The sequence below is a fragment of the Miscanthus floridulus genome, chromosome 10 (assembly GCF_019320115.1).
Source record: "Miscanthus floridulus cultivar M001 chromosome 10, ASM1932011v1, whole genome shotgun sequence".
Taxonomy (NCBI): domain Eukaryota; kingdom Viridiplantae; phylum Streptophyta; class Magnoliopsida; order Poales; family Poaceae; genus Miscanthus; species Miscanthus floridulus.
Window position 1 is genome coordinate 128,209,088 of NC_089589.1, and position 22,802 is coordinate 128,231,889.

The 22,802-nt window shown below is 45.7% G+C and overlaps 3 pseudogenes; all 3 read right to left on the reverse strand.

The window, feature by feature from the left end:
* Nucleotides 1-3,331: 3,331 nt before the first annotated feature.
* LOC136489581 (probable clathrin assembly protein At4g32285) lies at nucleotides 3,332-6,342 on the reverse strand (annotated as a pseudogene).
* Nucleotides 6,343-7,222: 880 nt separating this feature from the next.
* On the reverse strand, nucleotides 7,223-12,664 carry LOC136489582 (probable clathrin assembly protein At4g32285; annotated as a pseudogene).
* Nucleotides 12,665-14,744: 2,080 nt separating this feature from the next.
* On the reverse strand, nucleotides 14,745-22,368 carry LOC136489584 (probable clathrin assembly protein At4g32285; annotated as a pseudogene).
* Between the last annotated feature and the right edge of the window lie 434 nt (nucleotides 22,369-22,802).

Genomic DNA, 22,802 nt, shown 5'->3' on the forward strand with positions numbered 1-22,802 from the left:
AACCGAGTGACAGTAGCTCCACGGAAAAGCAACTCTTCCGGCAATCAAGATATCATATATCAGAAACTATTTTTTAACAGACTTCTCTGTTTTCTAGTAAGCATCCATATATAGATATTTCTCAAGCGTTAAAAAAAAACCCCAACATATCATCAGTACTCAAAGAGTCATACTCTAAGTCGTCTCTGTTAGGAATCAGGATAAATACGAAAGCCAATTCAACAGGGCTTCTTTTTGTCTCAAGAGGTTGTTTACATGTCAAATCCCAGTTATCATGTGAAATCTCAGCTAACCCACACAACACCAGTACACCACATGTGAAACATTATTCTCTTTGCTGTTGTACCAAATGGTGCCTTTTGCCTTCCTAATTGTGAATCAGACCCGCTTAGAAGTTTGTTGAGATCATGAAAAAAGGTCTCCCCACCATCCCTAAGTGGTGCTAGTTTTGGTGTACTTTAGTCAACAGTTGCTACTCAACTTAAAACTTTCATATACCATGTGAATCGCACAACGCCTGAAATGCAGTGAGAGGTTTCAAAATGAAGTTCTAAAATTTATTTTTTCTATTCATCAAAAATTTTGCAAATGTTTTAAACTCTAAAGATTAGCATCATCTATGTACCATGGTTCCAGGTGTACAGTACCCTCCTTTTTTACTGCATAATACAAATATACAATAAATCTGAGAAATATCCTATCAAAATCTGCTAGTGAGTACATAGTGAAGTCTAGAAAACTGAACTATATTTGAGTACATAGTGAATTCTAGAAAACTGAACTATTATCAGACCCATAAGCTAGGCCATCACTTTCCGTGTGGGCCCTGAACTAGCTTGGCAGCTGAGTCTTATTTGTTGACTGATTGACCACATAGTTTGGTTGAGTGGACAGTGACATTGTGCCCTGCTGAATACAAATCAATCAATAAGCCAAACTGGAAAATTTCAAAGAAGAACCTAATAAAACATACAGAAAATCAGAAAAACCAAAAAAGATCAGATAATAGTTTGTTGACTATTCTTATTTACGAATAATCAATTTATATCAGTTGAACACTGAACTTACATCAAACAGAAGTAGTAAAATATAGTACAATAGCACCTAATCTGCTCCTATTAAAAGAACGAATATACATACAATACATAGCTAGAGGCTAGGTGATTTGATGGGGCAGCATGTCCCATCACCTGCAAAGCAGCAGGCGACTGCATGCAATCCACCGGCGTGGAAGCGCATGGTTGCACGCTCGGAGCAACATGAAAAGCATGCATTGCGTCTCCATCGGCTGCAGTTGTGTGCAGTAGTTCCTTGCTGTTGCATCTCCATCGGCAGCTACAGTAGGCGTAGGCACAGGCACAGTAGTGCCCTGCTGTCGCACCTGCCGCGGCTTGCCGGTGCCGCACCCAGATCAGCGGCGTGGCAGCCCCTGCCACGTCACTGGTCAGCATTCCGGTCGTCGCCACGTCATACCTCTTGCCGCGCCACCATACATGGCGCAGCACAATCGTTTCGCCGCGCCATGGAAATAGACGCGGCCAAAAGTGTTAGTTTTGGAAATAAAATTTAAACAATGTTAGATTGCAAATTAGTTTACAAAAAAATGTGAAAAAAAATCACGAAAGGAGAGGGTGCGTGTGGGTCTTCACGCTCTCTGCGAGCCAGGTTACAAGTACTTACAAAACGCCAGCGTTGTGTTGCTATGTTTATGCCTCGCTCCATTTATAGGGTAGTGCAAAAGAGTTCAAAGTCTGGAGAGGTTTGTAGCTTTTTGGCTAATTAATTAGCCTGCTCCCAGTCCACGTCAATTTCTTTAAAGCTACCACGTCATATATGAATATGAGAAGAGTTTTGTTACAGTACTCTGGTAACCTCATACGATGTAAGATTTCAAATATCCCAAGCCTTGACTTTCCTACTATTTATAAAATAAAGAGTGAGATAATTAGGTAAAGAAATGGCCAAATCAATAAATAAGAGGAACAATTGTATTACTGCACTTGTTTTCAACTCTAACCGCATGTTTGCCTCTGTTTTTTTTAACTTTGCAGATTTGTTCCTGTTTTTTCAATCCGAAGCTACAGTATGCCCAAGTTTCTCAACCCTGTGAGCTGCTGGTAAATAATGGACCAAGAAAAAAAATATTTCGACAAAATAAATGGGAAAGGACGATCCTGCCATCCCCTATCTGCCGCCTCAACTCCCCTTTTCCCGTGACCATGAGGAGGTTGTGCGCTAGGGCTGGCATCGTCGTGCTCGGAGCGTGGGGCGGCGCGGCGGGCCGGTGACACAGCAGATCTGCGGCGCCGCGGGCTGGCTGCGCGGGGGCGGCGGGCAGGTAGTGCAGCGAGCGGGTAGTGCGCCGCGGCTGGCCAGTGACGCGGTGGACTAACACTTTTTGTAAACTAATTTAAAATTTAACACTGTTTAATTTTTTTTTCCAAAACTAACAGTTTTGGCCGCGCCTATTTCCATGTCGTGGTGAAACGCCTGTGCCGCGCCATGCATGGTGGCGCAGCAAGAGGCATGACGTGGCGACGACGGAGACACTGACCGGTGACGTGGCAACGGCTGCTGCGCCGCGGATCTGGGCGCGGCAAGCCACCGGAGGTGCAACGGCAGGGCACTACTGTGCATATGCCTACTGTAGCAGCAGGGCACTACTGCACACAACTGCAGGTGCATGTTCCTCCGAGCGTGCAACCATGTGCTTCCACGACGGTGGAGTGCATGCAGTTGCCTGCTGCTTTGCAGGTGAAGGGACATGCTGCCCCATCAAATCACCTAGACTCAAGCTATGTATTGTATGTATATTCATTCTTTTAACAGAAGTAGATTACATATTATTGTACCATATTTTACTACTTCTATTTGGATATAAGTTATGTGTTCAACTGATGTAAATTGATTATTCGTAAATAAGAATAGTTAGCAAACTATTATCTGATCTTTTTTTGGCTTTTTCTAAATTTTTGTATGTTTTATTCGGTTCCCCTTTGAAATTTTCCAATTTGGCTTCCATGCAAATAATCTGGCTATTTTTTGGTTTTTTTATTTATTTTATGTATGTTTTATTTGGTTCTCCTTTGATATTTTCCAATTTGACTTACATAAAAATAATATGGTTTTTTATTTGTGTTGTTTGGGTAGTTTTTTTTATTTGATCTGGATCCAAGGGTCAAGAAAATCAAGTGTTGTATGGACCAGAATCACTCGATTTTTTATGGGGCTATTGCATTCTTGCCCCTACTTTTACGTCCAGGCGTGATTTTACCCCTGCTTTTGTCAGCGTTGTGATTGTACCCCTGTTTTTTGAAAACGGAGCTTAAGTTTACCCCTATTCCATGAACAGCAGGTAATGGTGTCAAATGTGCTCAGTAAGGACAAGTTTGCCCCAACGAAATTGCCCCTGCTTATCTGAATACATTGTGATTTTACCCCTGTTTTACCGACAGCAGGCACGCGCGCCGATCGTGGCGGCGAGGCGCGTCCCGCCCGGTCGCGCTGCCTCAGGAACTGCTCCACGGTCTCGAGGAGCTTGTCGTCGACGCGCCTGGCGTCGGGGATGTCGGACGAGCGCGCGACACCGGCATCGTCACACCAGGCGTAGAAGGCGCGGAGCGTGTCGATCTGCTTGGCGGTGCCGACGTAGGTCTCGAAGGCCTTGGCGCACTTGGGGAAGTCCATGTTGAAGAAGCGGTCGAGGAGGAGCGCGAGGACGAGCGTGACGTCATCGTAGACTCTAGACTCTGAAGCTGTCCCTGAGCAGCGGGTGGAGCGCGGCGCGCACGACGTGGCTAGCCCCGGTGGAGCCCGTGGGGCGGCAAGCGAGGAGGCGGTCCAGCAGGTGCCGCAGGTGGCGCGCGCGGCCCAAGAGCGCCTCCGTGTCCATGTCGGCCACCGCCGCCGCCGTGTCTAGTGGTCCCATGATGCGGTCGTCGGCGAAGCACGGCGCGGGGAGGAGCAGGACGAGGAAGCGGATGCGGTCGAGGTAGGTGGTGTAGGCGCAGACAAAGGCGGAGTGGTCCCACGAAGCCGTGTGCACCTCGTTGGGGAAGTCGAGGAGCAGCGCGAGCACAGGCTCCCCCGCGCGGCAGCCGGTGAGGGTGGGGCGGAGCAGCTCGTGGAGGAACCATGTGTGGCCCTCTCCATCGGCGTCCTCAGGTGGGTCGGGGTCGGCGGCGGCGGCGGCAAGGTGGTGCCGGAGCGCGAGGCACATGGCGGCGACAACGTAGTCGCAGGTCCTGGAGAGGCGGCGGGCGATGGAGGCGACGCAGGCGGGCGCCGCACCCGTGGTGGACGCGAGGCGGAGCACCTCCCGCGCGTGGCAATCGTCCGGGGTCGCGTCGTCGTGGGAGGTGGCGCGCACGATGGCCGCGTCGAGGTCCGGTGCCACGGCGCCCGTCACCCGCGCGTTGCCAATGGTCGCCTGGACCTTGACTGGGCCCAGCACCCTGCGGATGGATATGGTAGCGGCTGGGCCGGGTGCCGGCCTGCTGCTGCTTCTAGTGCTCCTCTTGTTGGGGTCCTGGGGATGTGGAATGAGAGAGCTAGAGATGATACAGAAGAGGATGGGGGGATTGGGAGGGTATGAGTGGATAAGGGGTATTGTTGTCCTTTGGTCTTTACTGTGAAGGGTTTTGTTGTTTTTTTATTTTTTATTCCAGATACAACCAACGGAGTTAAAAGTAAGGGTAAACTGAGCCTTAGTAGTTACAAAGTAGGGGTAAAATCACAACGATGACAAAAACGAGAGTAGAATCAAAATTGGACATCAAAGTTGGGGCAAGAACACAATATTCCCATTTTTTATCTGTTCCCGGTCAGGTGTTGGGGCGCCGTCCAACACTAGAGTGTCACGGCTCCCAAATCACTCGCCCCATGGGTAGAGAATTTTCAACGGTCAGTAAACAAAGCGCAAAACTGAGCAACCGAGTGACAGTAGCTCCACGGAAAAACAACTCTTCCAGCAATCAAGATATCATATATCAGAAACTAATTTTTAACAGACTTCTCTGTTTTCTAGTAAGCATCCATATATAGATATTTCTCAAGCGTTAAAAAAAAAACCCCAACATATCATCAGTACTCAAAGAGTCATACTCTAAGTCGTCTCTATTAGGAATCAGGATAAATACGAAAGCCAATTTAGCAGGGCTTCTTTTTCTCTCAAGAGGTTGTTTACATGTCAAATCCCAGTTTTCATGTGAAATCTCAGCTAACCCACACAACACCAGTACACCACATGTGAAACATTATTCTCTTTGCTGTTGTACCAAATGGTGCCTTTTGCCTTCCTAATTGTGAATCAGACCCGCATAGAAGTTTGTTGAGATCATAAAAAAAGGTCTCCCCACCATCCCTAAGTGGTGCTAGTTTTGGTGTACTTTAGTCAACAGCTGCTACTCACCTTAAAACTTTCATATACAATGTGAATCGCACAACGCCTGAAATGCAGTGAGAGGTTTCAAAATGACGTTCTAAAATTTATTTTTTTTTCTTAATCTTAAATTTTGCAAATGTTTTAAACTCTAAAGATTAGCATCATCTATGTACCATGGTACCAGGTCTACAATACCCTCCTTTTTTACTGCATAATGCAAATATACAACAAATCTGAGAAATATCCTATCAAAATCTGCTAGTGAATACATAGTGAAGTCTAGAAAACTGAACTATATTTGAGTACATAGTGAATTATAGAAAACTGAACTATTATCCGACCCATAAGCTAGGCCATCACTTTCCGTGTGGGCCCTGAACCAGCCTGGCAGCTGAGTCTTATTCATTGACTGATTGGCCACATAGTATGGTTGAGTGGACAGTGACATTGTGCGCTGCTGAATACAAATCCATCAATAAGCCAAACTGGAAAATTTCAAAGGAGAACCTAATAAAACATACAGAAAATCAGAAAAAGCCAAAAAAAAAGATCAGATAATAGTTCGCTGACTATTCTTATTTACGAATAATTAATTTACATCACTTGAACACAGAACTTACATCAAACATAAGTAGTAAAATATGGTACAATAGCATATAATATGCTTCTGTTAAAAGAATGAATATACATACAATACATAGCTAGAGGCTATGTGATTTGATGGGGCAGCATGTCGCTTCACTGCAAAGCAGCACGCAACCGCATGCATTCCTCCGGCATGGAAGCGCATGGTTGCACGCTCGGAGCAATGGAAAGCATGCACCTGCAGTTGCGTCTCCATCGGCTGCAGTTGTGTGCAGTAGTGCCCTGCTGTTGCGTCTCCATCGGCTGCTACAGTAGGCACTGGCACAGCCACAGTAGTGCCCTACTGTTGCACCTTCTGCAGTTTGCCGCGCCATGCGCCGTGGCGCGGTAGTGTCGCGCCTAGATCCGCAGCGCGGTAGCCCCTGCCACGTCACCGGTCAGCGTTCAGGTCGTCGCCACGTCATTCCTCTTGCCGCGCCACCATACATAGCGCAGCACAGGCGTTTCGCCGCGCCATGGAAATAGGCGCGGCCAAAAGTGTTAGTTTTAGAAATAAAATTGAAACAGTGTTAGATTGCAAATTAGTTTAAAAAAGTGTTAAAAATAAAAAAAAATCACGAAAGGAGAGGGTGCGTGTGGGTCTTCACGCTCGCTGCGAGCAAGGATACAAGTACTTACAAAACGCCAGCGTTGTGTTGCTATGTTTATGCCTCGCTCCATTTATAGGGTAGTGCACAAGAGTTCAAAGTCTGGGCAGGTTTGTAGCTTTTTGGCTAATTAATTAGCCTACTCCCAGTCCACGTCAATTTCTTTAAAGCTACCACGTCATATATGAATATGAGAAGAGTTTTGTTACAGTACTCTGGTAACCTCATACGATGTAAGATTTCAAATATCCCAAGCCTTGACTTTCCTACTATTTATAAAATAAACAGTGAGATAATTAGGTAAAGAAATGGCCAAATCAATAAATAAAAGGAACAATTGTATTACTGCACTTGTTTTCAACTCTAACCGCATGTTTGCCCCAGTTTTTTTTTTAACTTTGCAGATTTGTTCCAGTTTTTTCAATTCGAAGCTACAGTATGCCCCAGTTTCTCAACCCTGTGAGCTGCTGGTAAATAATAGACCAAGAAAAAAAGTTTCGACAAAATAAATGGGAAAGGACGATCCTGCCATCCCCTATCTGCCGCCTCAACTCCCCTTTTCCCGTGACCATGAGGAGGTTGTGCGCTAGGGCTGGCATTGTGGTGCTCAGAGCGCGGGGCGGCGCGGCGGGCCGGCGACACGGCAGATCTGCGGCGCCGCGGGCTGGCTGCGCTGGGGCGGCGGGCAGGTAGTGTAGCGAGCGGGCAGTGCGCCGTGGCTGGCCAGTGACGCGGTGGACTAACATTTTTTTGTAAACTAATTTGAAATCTAACATTGTTTAAATTTTATTTCCAAAACTAACACTTTTGGCTACGCCTATTTTTATGGCGCGACGAAACGCCTGTGCCGTGCCATGCATGGTGGCGCAGCAAGAGGCATGACATGGCGACGACCGAGACGCTGACCGGTGACGTGGCAGGGGCTGCCACGCCACGGATCTGGGCGCGGCACTGCCGCGCCACGACGCATGGCGCGGCAAGCCACGGGAGGTGCAACGGCTGGGCACTACTGTGCACGTGCCTACTGTAGCAGCAGGGCACTACTGCACACAACTACAGGTGCATGTTGCTCCGAGCGTGCAACCATGTGCTTCCACGCCGGTGGAGTACATGCAGTTGCCTGCTGCTTTGCAGGTGAAGGGACATGCTGCCCAATCAAATCACCTAGACTCTAGCTACGTATGGTATGTATATTCATTCTTTTAACAGGAGCAGATTACATGTTATTGTACAATATTTTACTACTTCTATTTGGATATAAGTTCTGTGTTCAACTAATGTAAATTGATTATTCGTAAATAAGAATAGTCAGCAAACTATTATCTGATTTTTTTTGGCTTTTTCTGATTTTCTGTATGTTTTATTCGGTTCCCCTTTGAAATTTTCCAATTTGGCTTCCATGCAAATAATCTGGCTATTTTTAGTTTTTTATTTATTTTTTGTATGTTTTATTTGGTTCTCCTTTGATATTTTCCAATTTGACTTACATAAAAATAATATGGTTATTTATTTGTGTTGTTTGGGTAGTTTTTTTGTTTGTTTGATCTAGATCCAAGGGTCAAGAAAATCAAGTGTTGTATGGACCAGAATCACTCTTTTTTATGGGGCTATTGCGTTCTTGCCCCTACTTTGACGTCCAGGTGTGATTTTACCCCTGCTTTTGTCATCGTTGTGATTGTACCCCTGTTTTTTGAAAACGGAGCTTAAGTTTACTCCTATTCCGTGAATAGCAGGTAATGGTGTCAAATGGGCTCAGTAAGGACAAGTTTGCCCCTACGAAATTGCCCCTGCTTATCAGAATACATTGTGATTTTACCCCTGTTTTACCGACAGAAGGCACGCGCGCCGATCGTGGCGGCGAGGCGCGTCCCGCCCGGCCGCGCTGCCTCAGGAACTGCTCCATGGTCTCGAGGAGCTTGTCATCGACGCGCCTAGCGTCGGGGATGTCGGACGAGCGCGCGACACCAGCATCGTCGCACCAGGCGTAGAAGGCGCAGAGCGCGTCGATCTGCTTGGCGTTGCCGACGTAGGTCTCGAAGGCCTTGGCACACTTGGGGTAGTCCATGTTGAAGAAGCGATCGAGGAGGAGCGCGAGGACGAGCGCGACGTCATCGTAGACTCTAGACTCTGAAGCTGTCCCTGAGCAGCGGGTGGAGCGCGGCGCGCACGACGCGGCTAGCCCCGGTGGAGCCCACGGGGCGGCACGCGAGGAGGCGGTCTAGCAGGTGCCATAGGTGGCGCGCGTGGCCCAAGAGCGCCTCCGTGTCCATGTCGGCCACCGCCGCCGCCATGTGTAGTGGTCCCATGATGCGGTCGTCGGCGAAGCGCGGCGCGGGGAGGAGCAGGCCGAGGAAGCGGACGCGGTCGAGGTAGGTGGTGTAGGTGCAGACAAAGGCAGAGTGGTCCCATGAAACCATGTGCACCTCGTTGGGGAAGGCGAGGAGCAGCGCGAGCATGGGCTCCCCCGCGCGACGGTCGGTGAGGATGGGGCGGAGCAGCTCGTGGAGGAACCACGTGTGGCCCTCTCCATCGGCGTCCTCAGTAGGGTCGGGGTCGGTGGCGGCGGCGGCAAGGCGGTGCAGGAGCGCGAGGCACTTGGCGGCGATGACGTAGTCGCGGGTCCTAGAGAGGCGGCGGGCGATGGAGGCGATGCAAACCCTAACTTGCTTGGCGGCCCGGGGGATGGAGCGGGTTGGCGGAGATCGAGGTCGGGGATGGGGAGGAGGCGGCGGGTTGGCCGTCCGGGGGCTCTAAAACCGTAGCCGCCGTGGAGATGTGGCGCGCGGCATCGTGGTGGCCCTGGGATGTCGAGCTGTGGCCCGGGGGTGCGGAGAGGGGGCGCCGGTGTCGGGAGAGGTCCAGGAGGCGGCGGCAGTGGGGCGCCGACGAAAACTTGGCAGCCTGACGACGTTGGGAGGAAGAAGAGAGCGCCCAACACTTACAAAATTTTGGCCCCCGAGCGCCCATGCTTATATACCCAGGACGATTTGTAGGGGCGGCTTAAAACACCAGCCACCCCTAAAAATGCATTTGTAGGGGTGGTTCCTAATCTAGCCGCCCCTACAAATATTTTCCATTTTATTAAATTATTAATTCTGTATTTTTTGTATCACAAAAACACAAAGTAAATGTATATAATATTTTGTATTATTCTATATATGCACAAATATATGTAAACAATATAGAAAACAAAAAAAATCAAAAATTAAAAATTTGAAAGAGTCATGTGACTTTGTTTGTACGATTCAAAATTTGAAATTCAAACAATTACAACTTTAAACAATATTTTGAAAGAGTATATGATTTCAACTGAAAAAGTTATGAACGTAAAAGTTGTTGAACTCATCACTATCTACAACTTTTATTTTGATCACTTCTTTATTTGATAAAGTATTAGTAAACATTGTTCACAAGTTCACATATCACTCATAGTTTCATGAACTATATGAGAGACATGTTGATTTATGAACAATGTTTACTATCACTTTATCAGATGAAGAAATAACCAACATAAAAGTTGTAGATCTTGATGAGTTATACATATTTGGTATTCATCACTTTTTCAGCTGAAATCATTTGGTGTTTCAAAATCTTGTTAGAACTTGTTATTTTTTTTAAATTTGAAAATTTGAATTGCTCAAACTTTGTCAAACGAAAAGAATGACCAAATCAACACAGTAACTTAATAGGGCATGACTTTAGAAAAATTTAGGAAACAAATCATCACATTTGGAGTTAGTATGAGGGAGAAAGACTAGTTACAAAATTTACCCATAGATTAAAAAGAAAAATCACAACTGTTTATGATGATCAATGATGAACATGTGTGATTTCTCTTTTTAATCTGTGGCTGAAACTTGTAACTAGTTTTTCTCCCTCATATTAACTCAAAATGTGATGTTTTTTCCTAAATTTTTCTAAAATTATGCTCTATTATTTTAATCGGTCATCTATCTTTGTCACTAATTTTGGATAATTCAAATTTCGACAGAAGCTGTGCTTCTATCTCTGTTCGTCCCATCCGAATTCTTCTTTCCATAGATGACGTGTATGTTTTTCACCATTCTGTACACGTGTTCTCCGTTATGACGTCTCTCTTAAGGGGGTTCAATCTCCAGAGTGTTGTCATAAAATCTATAGAACAATTTGCTGCGGTTCTTATGACTTGTCTTTAAGAAGCGCCGGTTTCTTAGGTAAACTATTTTCTTGGATGCATGCAGGAACACCCATGTAGTACCATCCAAGCAAACTAAGCACCCCATCTTCTCTTTGATCTGTCCAGATAAAGCAAACAACGCGGGGTAATCATTGGTAGTAACAAATATTATTGCTCTACATATGAAGTCCTCCTTTCGGAACGCATCGTACATCGGCTCCCCATGCCTCCACAGCCTCTCCATTTCTTACATCAAAGGCTCGAGAAACACGTCTATATCAATGCCTGGTTGTTTAGGGCCAGTAATAAGAATAGTGAGGAGAAGGTACTTTACAGGGATAAATAATTATATTCTTACGGTTCTTGCAACCTTTATAGGGATAAATAATTGTATCCTTATTCTCTGTCAACGTCATTGCATGCTTTTCTGCGGCTTCAATAAATTTATCCACCTCTTCACGGAAACCTGCCTTGAACCTTAACGAATCATACATCCAAGAGTTCCTGTACTCCATCTTTTACAACAACAACAAAAAAAACATTAAAGGACTTCTTATTCAGATATATATAAAAATGAATCAAATTAATAATTACTTGAGAATAATTATATATACTTCAGATATATATGAATATGAATCAAATATAATTACATGAAGCAAACAAACATACCATGGTAGAGGAAAATTAATTAATGTCCTATTTATCCATAAATAATTAAAATATATATTTGTTGATTATAATAAATAATTTCAAAGATAATAATTAGCAATAATTAATATTTTACCCAATATCTTTCATGCAAACCCTAATCCAATTTCATCAAACATAAATTTACAAAAATGAAATTAATAAAAAAACCAAACCCTAGATTTAGATCTAGATCTACATGCATATGACATCCATAAAACTAACTAATTGTTCACTAAAATCAAGAAACATAGACAAAATAAGGGTATGATCTTGTTCCCCTACCTAATTTACCCTAGTACATTCAAAACTTGAGTCTAATTTGCTTCATAAGTAGCTCAAGCACCATAGAATTGAGAGAAAAGTAAAACTCAAATTACTCACTAACCAACCATTAAAACTTAAAAAAAAGTGTGGAATAGTATTTTCTTACCTTCTACAACATCTCCACCAAAGGATTTGAGACCAAAACCTTCCCTCCTTAGTAGAACAAGTTTTGGAAGGTGTCCAAGGCCTCCCAAGCCTTTTTTCTCGGGTATGAGTGAGTGACCCAAGGAGAAAGAAGGGGGCTGCAGCCTTTTGTACGTGAAGCATTTGTAGGGGCGGCTGGTGATTGAGCCGCCCCTACAAATCGCAACACCGGGGGCGGCTGGTGAGTGAGCCGCCCCGCCCCTACTGTGCCATTTGTAGGGGCGGCTGGTCTCGTGGGTCTCAAGCACGTCCACTGTAGGGACAGTTCCATCACCAGCCACCCTTACAAAAAAAAAAATTATTCCATTACTACAAACATTTTTTTAGTAGTGGAACAAAGGCGTGCATGCCTCACATGGAAGGCCGAACCTGGACTTTAGGGCCTAATAAACTGTCCAAGCTGCATAAAATTACATACTAACAACTTGGGAACAAATATGAGCATGCCTCACGTGGAACACTGAACCTGGACTTGTAAAATTACATACTAACAACTTTCCAACAAATGCGCGCATGCGTGCGTCACGTGGAACATCCAACCTGGACTTCAAAACAATAAGAATGAATAGACTTGTAAAATTACATACTAACAACTTGCCAACAAATGCGCGCATGCGTGCGTCACGTGGAACATCCAACCTGGACTTCCAAACAATAAGAATGAATAGACCCGCTCTCAAAAATCTATCCTAGATCGAGCTGACATCTACAGACCTGCTGCTCCCTTTTCACCATGGCCGTACAATAACTAGTGCCGGTTCGGATACACTATTTTCCCTGCGGCCACGCAATTATCTATTATTAGTGCCGGCTACAAAACCAGTGATGCTCCATTATCGATACACATCATGTAACTAGAGCAAGCATGAATAATCTATTATTAGCGCCGGCTACAAAACCACCATGGATACATGCTCTCCTAGTGGCGGCACAAAAACCGGCAGAAAGGAAGGGTTTGGACTGTAGTAGTGCGACTTCACTGTATTTGCCAACCATGGCCTTGTTTTCTACATACTCCATGAATTTGCAACTGGAATGCAATTATAAAATAGCAGTGCATCGATGTACAATAATTTGCATTGCCGTGTCCCTTTGGGTTTGGTTTAACTCGTAAGCCATCATTTGGTGAAGTATTGGCGTACGTCCACAATTTAAGAGAAGAGTTGACAATAAGGAACCGACAATTCCAGAGATTAGGTGTACCGGTCAGGATCTAAACTATAAACTCTAAACTGTCGAACCTGCGAACGCCGAAACTGGACTTTAGGGTCTAAACTGTCCAAGCTGCGTAAAATTACATACTAACAACTTGTGAACAGATGCGCGTTTTCTTCACGTGGAACATCGAACCTAGACTTCCGTGCAATAGGAATATTAACAGCACATGCATGCAGATCTGCTTCCCATAATCTTTGGATCCTAGATCGAGCTGACATCCACAGACCTGCACCCTTTTGTTATTTGATTGACACAAAGACTATATACAGGAGACTTACCAAGCCTCAGTGTTGGGAAGTTAATAGTGTAACAAGTTAGGTCAGATGACCACGGATAAAGAGGCGCGGTTGGTAATTGATGCCTTGTAAATGAAGAAGGCCAAGATGAAGGATACCTATATATTATAGATCTAATAAGATGATATTATACTTTCTTTCTGTTACCTTCTATATAAGGTAATATGTGCAAATTAACATCTAGATCAATGGTACACTATTAATTTGGTGTACCATAGCAAAGTACAAGGACGACAACAAAAAAATATTACAGAGTTTTTCATGTTGCATGCATGCACTGATGTATAGTTGAAGTCAACTGTGGCCACATTGGGTACAGGAGATGCCCATTATTCATAGGAAAATAACTGGGCAGGGTCAGGGCTGCTTGGAAGTTGCCCCACGCAGACTGGGGCCATGGCCATCCGAGTTCCACTGAAGTAGCATCCAGACCATGGATGTCCCTGCAATGACATATGTATGTAAAATCAGGTTAAATATCAGTTCCACTCAAGGATTTCGATGTCGACCCTGTGATCTGATACATGTGTTGTACTACCTGCGATGAAGGTGAACGGGACGAGACTAGCTGCACTGATGGCGTGGTACACCACGCACTCGACGCTCAGGTAGCCGATGCCGTAGACGAAGGACAGGAAGGTGGCTAGGTACAGTGACTTGCTGTGGAGGTTGAAGGCGCACAGGAAGCAGAGCGTGCACGACAGCAGCGTCCACACCGCAACCGTGCGCCCATGTACGCTGCTCACTGAAAAGCCCATCTCAACAGCTGCTACTCACCTTAAAACTTTCATATACCATGTGAATCGCACAACGCCTGAAATGCAGTGAAAGGTTTCAAAATGAAGTTCTAAAATTTACTTTTTCTATTCATCTTAAATTTTGCAAATGTTTTAAACTCTAAAGATTAGCATCATCTATGTACCATGGTACCAGGTCTACAGTACCCTCCTTTTTTACTGCAAAATGCAAATATACAACAAATCTGAGAAATATCCTATCAAAATCTGCTAGTGAGTACATAGTGAAGTCTAGAAAACTGAACTATATTTGACTACATAGTGAATTCTAGAAAACTGAACTATTATCAGACCCATAAGCTAGGCCATCACTTTCCGTGTGGGCCCTGAACCAGCCTGGCAGTTGAGTCTTATTCATTGACTGATTGACCACATAGTTTGGTTGAGTGGACAGTGACATTGTGCCCGGCTGAATACAAATCAATCAATAAGCCAAACTGGAAAATTTCAAAGGAGAACCTAATAAAACATATAGAAAATCAGAAAAAAGCCAAAAAAAAAAGATCAGATAATAGTTTGCTGACTATTCTGATTTACGAATAATCAATTTACATCAGTTGAACACAGAACTTACATCAAATAGAAGTAGTAAAATATGGTATAATAGCATGTAATCTTGAATATACGCACAATATATAGCTAGAGGCTAGGTGATTTGATGGGGCAACATGTCCCATCACCTGCAAAGCAGCACGCAACTGCATGCAGTCCATCTGCGTGGAAGCGCATGGTTGCACGCTCGGAGCAACATGAAAAGCATGCACCTGCAGTTGCGTCTCCATCGGCTGCAGTTGTGTGCAGTAGTGCCCTGCTGTTGCGTCTCCATCGGCTGCTACAATAGTGCCCTGCGGTTGCTGTGCCCTAGGGCTGGCATCGTGGTGCTCGGAGCGCGGGGTGCCGCGGCGCGGCGGGTCGGCGACACGGCAGATCTGCGGCGCCGTGGGCTGGCTGCGCGGGGGCGGCGGGCAGGTAGCGCAGCGAGCGGGCAGTGCGCTGCGGCTGGCCAGTGACGCGGTGGACTAACACTTTTTTTTTTTGTAAACTAATTTGAAATCCAACACTGTTTAAATTTTATTTCCAAAACTAACACTTTTGGCCACTTCTATTTCCATGGCGCGGCGAAACGCCTGTGCCGCGCTATACATGGTGGCGCAGCAAAAGGCATGACATGGCAACGACCCAGACGTTGACCGGTGACGTAGCAGGGGCTTCCGCGCCACGGTGCATTGCGCGGCAAGCCGCGGGAGGTGCAACGGCAGGGCACTAGTGTGCATGTGCCTACTGTAGCAGCCGATGGAGACGCAACACCGGGGCACTACTGTAGCAACAGAGCACTACTGCAGCGACGCGACTGTAGGTGCATGTTGCTCCGAGCGTGCAACCATGCGCTTCCACACCGGTGGAGTGCATATAGTTGCCTGCTGCTTTGCATGTGAATGGACATGCTGCCCCCATCAAATCACCTAGACTCTAGCTATGTATTGTATGTATATTCATTCTTTTAACCGGAGTAGATTACATGTTATTGTACCATATTTTACTATTTCTGTTTGGATATAAGTTCTGTGTTCAAGTGATGTAAATTGATTATTCGCAAATAAGAATAGTCAGCAAACTATTATCTGATTTTTTTTTGGCTTTTTCTGATTTTCTGTATGTTTTATTTGGTTCCCCTTTGAAATTTTCCAATTTAGCTTCCATGCAAATAATCTGGCTATTTTTTAGTTTTTTTATTTATTTTATGTATGTTTTATCTGGTTCTCCTTTGGTACTTTCCAATTTGACTTACATAAAAATAATACGGTTATTTATTTGTGTTGTTTGAATAGTTTTTTTGTTTATTTGATCTAGATCCAAGGGTCAAGAAAATCAAGTGTTGTATGGACCAGAATCACTAGATTTTTTCTCTGTTGCCGATCGGGTGTTGGGGCGCGTTCCAACACTAGAGTGTCACGGCTCCCAAAATCACTCGCCCCATGGGTAGAGAATTTTCAACGGTCAGTAAGCAAAGCGCAAAACTTAGCAACCGAGTGACAGTAGCTCCACGGAAAAGCAACTCTTCCGGCAATCAAGATATCATATATCAGAAACTATTTTTTAACAGACTTCTCTGTTTTCTAGTAAGCATCGATATATAGATATTTCTCAAGCGTTAAAAAAACCCCAACATATCATCAGTACTCAAAGAGTCATACTCTAAGTCGTCTATATTAGGAATCAGGATAAATACGAAAGCCAATTCAGCAGGGCTTCTTTTTGTCTCAAGAGGTTGTTTACATGTCAAATCCCAGTTTTCATGTGAAATCTCAGCTAAACCACACAACACCAGTTCACCACATGTGAAACATTATTCTCTTTGCTGTTGTACCAAATGGTGCCTTTTGCCTTCCTAATTGTGAATCAGACCCGCTTAGAAGTTTGTTGAGATCATGGAAAAAAGGTCTCCCCACCATCCCTAAGTGGTGCTAGTTTTGGTGTACTTTAGTCAACAGTTGCTACTCAACTTAAAACTTTCATATACCATGTGAATCGCACAACGCCTGACATGCAGTGAGAGGTTTCAAAATGAAGTTCTAAAATTTATTTTTTCTATTCATCTTAAATTTTGCAAATGTTTTAAACTCTAAAGATTAGCATCATCTATGTACCATGGTACCAGGTCTACAGTACCCTCCTTTTTTACTGCATAATGCAAATATACAACAAATCTGAGAAATATCCTATCAAAATCTGCTAGTGAGTACATAGTGAATTCTAGAAAACTGAACTATTATCAGACCCATAAGCTAGGCCATCACTTTCCGTGTGGGCCCTGAACTAGCATGGCAGCTGAGTCTTATTCGTTGACTGATTGACCACATAGTTTGGTTGAGTGGACAGTGACATTGTGCCCTGCTGAATACAAATCAATCAATAAGCCAAACTGGAAAATTTCAAAGGAGAACCTAATAAAACATACAGAAAATCAGAAAAAAGCCAAAAAAAGATCAGATAATAGTTTGCTGACTATTTTTATTTACGAATAATCAATTTACATCAGTTGAACACTGAACTTACATAATGTGCTCCTGTTAAAAGAATGAATATACATACAATACATAGCTAGAGGCTAGGTGATTTGATGGGGCAGCATGTCCCATCACCTGCAAAGCAGCAGGCGACCGCATGCAGTCCACTGGCGTGGAAGCGCATGATTGCACGCTCGGAGCAACATGAAAAGCATGCACCTGCAGTTGCGTCTCCATCGGCTGCAGTTGTGCGCAGTAGTGCCCTGCTGTTGCATCTCCATCGGCATCTACAGTAGGCGCAGGCACAGGCACAGTAGTGCCCTGCTGTTGCACCTGCCGCGGCTTGCCGCGCCATGCGCCGTGCCGTGGCAGTGCCGCACCCAAATCAGCGGCGCGGGGTCAGCATTCCGGTCGTCGCCACGTCATATCTCTTGCCGCGCCATCATACATGGCGCAGCACAGGCGTTCCGCCGCGCTATGGAAATAGGCGCGGCCAAAAGTGTTAGTTTTAGAAATAAAATTTAAACAGTGTTAGATTGTAAATTAGTTTACAAAAAGTGTGAAAAAAAATCACGAAAGGAGAGGGTGCGTGTGGGTCTTCACGCTCTCTGCGAGCCAGGTTACAAGTACTTACAAAACGCCAACGTTGTGTTGCTATGTTTATGCCTCGCTCCATTTATAGGGTAGTGCAAAAGAGTTCAAAGTCTGGGGAGGTTTGTAGCTTTTTGGCTAATTAATTAGCCTACTCCCAGTCCACGTCAATTTCTTGAAAGCTACCACGTCATATATGAATATGAGAAGAGTTTTGTTACAGTACTCTGGTAACCTCATACGATGTAAGATTTCAAATATCCCAAGCCTTGACTTTCCTACTATTTATAAAATAAACAGTGAGATAATTAGGTAAAGAAATGGCCAAATCAATAAATAAGAGGAACAATTGTATTACTGCACTTGTTTTCAACTCTAACCGCATGTTTGCCTCTGTTTTTATTAACTTTGCACATTTGTTCCTGTTTTCTCAATCCGAAGCTACAGTATGCCCCAGTTTCTCAACCCTGTGAGCTGCTGGTAAATAATGGACCAAGAAAAAAAAATGTTTCGACAAAATAAATGGGAAAGGACGATCCTGCCATCCCCTATCTGCCGCCTCAACTCCCCTTTTCCCGTGACCATGAGGAGGTTGTGCGCTAGGGCTGGCATCGTGGTGCTCGGAGCGTGGGGCGGCGCGGCGGGCCGGCGACACAGCAGATCTGCGGCGCCGCGGGCTGGCTGCGCGGGGGCGGCGGGCAGCTAGTGCAGCGAGCGGGTAGTGTGCCGCGGCTGGCCAGTGACGCGGTGGACTAACACTTTTTGTAAACTAATTTGAAATCTAACACTGTGTTATTTTTTTTTCCAAAACTAACAGTTTTGGCCACGCCTATTTCCATAGCGCGGCGAAACGCCTGTGCCGCGTCATGCATGGTGACGCAGCAAGAGGCATGACGTGGCGACGACCGAGACACTGACCGGTGACGTGGCAGGGGCTGCTGCACCGCGGATCTGGACGCGGCACTGCCGCGCCACGGCGCATGGCGCGGCAAGCCACGGGAGGTGCAACGGCAGGGCACTACTGTGCATATGCCTACTGTAGCAGCAGGGCACTGCTGCACACAACTGCAGGTGCATGTTCCTTCGAACGTGCAACCATGTGCTTCCACGCCGGTGGAGTGCATGCAGTTGCCTGCTGCTTTGCAGGTGAAGGGACATGCTGCCCCATCAAATCATCCAGACTCTAGCTATGTATTGTATGTATATTCATTCTTTTAACAGAAGCAGATTACATGTTATTGTACCATATTTTACTACTTCTATTTGGATATAAGTTCTGTGTTCAACTGATGTAAATTGATTATTCGTAAATAAGAATAGTTAGCAAACTATTATCTGATCTTTTTTTGTCTTTTTCCAAATTTTTGTATGTTTTATTCGGTTCCCCTTTGAAATTTTCCAATTTGGCTTCCATGCAAATAATATGGCTATTTTTTGGTTTTTTTATTTATTTTATGTATGTTTTATTTGGTTCTCCTTTGATATTTTCCAATTTGACTTACATAAAAATAATATGGTTATTTATTTGTGTTGTTTGGGTAGTTTTTTGTTTATTTGATCTAGGTCCAAGGGTCAAGAAAATCAAGTGTTGTATGGACTAGAATCACTCGATTTTTATGGGGCTATTGCGTTCTTGCCTCTACTTTGACGTCCAGGTGTGATTTTACCCCTGCTTTTGTCAGCATTGTGATTGTACCCCTGTTTTTTGAAAACGGAGCTTAAGTTTACCCCTATTCCATGAACAACAGGTAATGGTGTCAAATGGGCTCAGTAAGGACAAGTTTGCCCCTACGAAATTGCCCCTGCTTATCAGAATACATTGTGATTTTACCCCTATTTTACCGACAGTAGGCACGCGCGCCGATCGTGGCGGCGAGGCGCGTCCCGCCCGGCCGCGCTGCCTCAGGAACTGCTCCATGGTCTCGAGGAGCTTGTCGTCGACGCGCCGGACGTCGGGGATGTCGGACGAGCGTGCGACGCCGGCATCATCGCACCAGGCGTAGAAGGCGCGGATCGCGTCGATCTGCTTGGCGGTGCCGACGTAGGTCTCGAAGGCCTTGGCGCACTCGGGGTAGTCCATGTTGAAGAAGCGGTCGAGGACGAGCGCGACGTCATCATAGACTCTAGACTCTGAAGCTGTCCCTGAGCAGTGGGTGGAGCGCGATGACACGGCTAGCCCCGTCGGAGCCCGTGGGGCGGCACGTGAGGAGGCAGTCCAGCAGGTGCCGTAGGTGGCGCGCGCGGCCTAGGAGCGCCTCCATGTCCATGTTGGCCACCGCCGCCGCCGCCGCCATGTGCAGTGGTCCCATGACGCGGTCGTCGGCGAAGCGCGGTGCGGGGAGGAGCAGGACGAGGAAGCGGACGCGGTCGAGGTAGGTGGTGTAGGCGCGGACGAAGGCGGAGTGGTCCCATGAAGCCGTGTGCGCCTCGTTGGGGAAGTCGAGGAGCAGCACGAGCATGGGCTCCCCCGCGCGGCGGCCGGTGAGGGTGGGGTGGAGCAGCTCGTGGAGGAACCGCGTGCGGCCCTCTCCGTCGGCGTCCTCGGTAGGGTTGGGGTCGATGTCGGTGGCTGCAAGGCGGTGCAGGAGTGCGAGGCACTTGGTGGCGACGACGTAGTCGCGGGTCCTGGAGAGGCGGTGGGTGATGGAGGCGACGCAGGCGTGTGTCGCGCCCGTGGTGGACGCGAGGCGGAGCACCTCCCGCGCGTGGCAGTTGTCCGGGGTCGCGTCGTCGTGGGAGGTGGCGCGCACGATGGCCACGTCGAGGTCCGGCGCCACGGCGCCCGTCACCCGAGCGATGCCGATGGTCGCCTGGTCCTTGACTGCGCCCAGCACCCTGCGGATGGATATGGTAGCGGCCGGGCCGGGCGCCGGCCTGCTGCTGCTTCCGGTGCTCCTCCTGTTGGGGCCTTGGGGATGTGGAACGATAGAGCTAGAGATGATACGGTAGAGGATGGGGGGATTGGGAGGGTACGAGTGGATAAGGGGTATTGTTGTCCTTTGGTCTTTACTGTGAAGGGTTTTGTTGTTTTTTTTATTTTTTTATTCTAGATACAACTAACGGAGTTAAAAGTAAGGGTAAACTGAGCCTTAGTAGTTACAAAGTAGGGGTAAAATCATAACGATGACAAAAACGAGAGTAAAATCACAATTGCACATCAAAGTTGGGGCAAGAACACAATATTCCCATTTTTTATCTGTTCCCGATCGGGTGTTGGGGCGCCGTCCAACACTAGAGTGTCACGGCTCCCAAAATCACTCGCCCCATGGTTAGAGAATTTTCAACGGTCAGTAAACAAAGCGCAAAACTAAGCAACCGAGTGACAGTAGCTCCACGGAAAAACAACTCTTCCAGCAATCAAGATATCATATATCAGAAACTAATTTTTAACAGACTTCTCTGTTTTCTAGTAAGCATCCATATATAGATATTTCTCAACCGTTAAAAAAAACCCCAACATATCATCAGTACTCAAAGAGTCATACTCTAAGTCGTCTCTATTAGGAATCAGGATAAATACGAAAGCCAATTTAGCAGGGCTTCTTTTTCTCTCAAGAGGTTGTTTACATGTCAAATCCCAGTTTTCATGTGAAATCTCAGCTAACACACACAACACCAGTACACCACATGTGAAACATTATTCTCTTTGCTGTTGTACCAAATGGTGCCTTTTGCCTTCCAAATTGTGAATCAGACCCGCATAGAAGTTTGTTGAGATCATAAAAAAGGTCTCCCCACCATCCCTAAGTGGTGCTAGTTTTGGTGTACTTTAGTCAACAGCTGCTACTCACCTTAAAACTTTCATATACCATGTGAATCGCACAACGCCTGAAATGCAGTGAGAGGTTTCAAAATGACGTTCTAAAATTTATTTTTTTCTTGATCTTAAATTTTGCAAATGTTTTAAACTCTAAAGATTAGCATCATCTATGTACCATGGTACCATGTCTACAGTACCCTCCTTTTTTACTACATAATGCAAATATACAACAAATCTGAGAAATATCCTATCAAAATCTGCTAGTGAGTACATAGTGAAATCTAGAAAACTGAACTATGTTTGAGTACATAGTGAATTCTAGAAAACTGAACTATTATTAGACCCATAAGCTAGGCCATCACTTTCCGTGTGGGCCCTGAACCAGCCTGGCAGCTGAGTCTTATTCATTGACTGATTGACCACATAGTTTGGTTGAGTGGACAGTGACATTGTGCCCTGCTGAATACAAATCAATCAATAAGCCAAACTGGAAAATTTCAAAGGAGAACCTAATAAAACATACAGAAAATCAGAAAAAGCCAAAAAAAAAAAGATCAGATAATAGTTTGCTGACTATTCTTATTTACGAATAATCAATTTACATCAGTTGAACACAGAAGTAGTAAAATATGGTACAATAGCATTTAATATGCTCCTGTTAAAAGAATGAATATACATACAATACATAGCTAGAGGCTAGGTGATTTGATGGGGCAGCATGTCGCTTCACCTGCAAAGCAGCACGCAACCGCATGCACTCCACCGGCATGGAAGCGCATGGTTGCACGCTCGGGGCAACATGCACATGATGCACCCACAGTTGCGTCTCCATCGGCTGCTACAGTAGCAAATATGCAAAGGCATATGTAAGTCTCCGCCATTGCTCTAATCTAGCCTTGCTCAATTCTGCATCATTTCTAACCATATGTTGTTGTCTTTCTTGTAGTCGAATGCACATGGTGGCCAGCCAGTTGGTCAACTCAAGGCATATGCTCTGGCTCACATGGGCAAGGCGACGGCCGACATCGAGTACGACCCAGATGCCCCGCTTGAGGCGTACACCAACTCCAGCGTCCACACCCGCCTCTCTTCGTACATAGAGGCGGCAAGGTCAGTCCATGGGCTGGGCTACGATCCGAGAATCGAGGAGCGCCTTGATCCTCAGCTCATGATGAGGGTGGGGCAAGGCAAGAAGCATGGCCG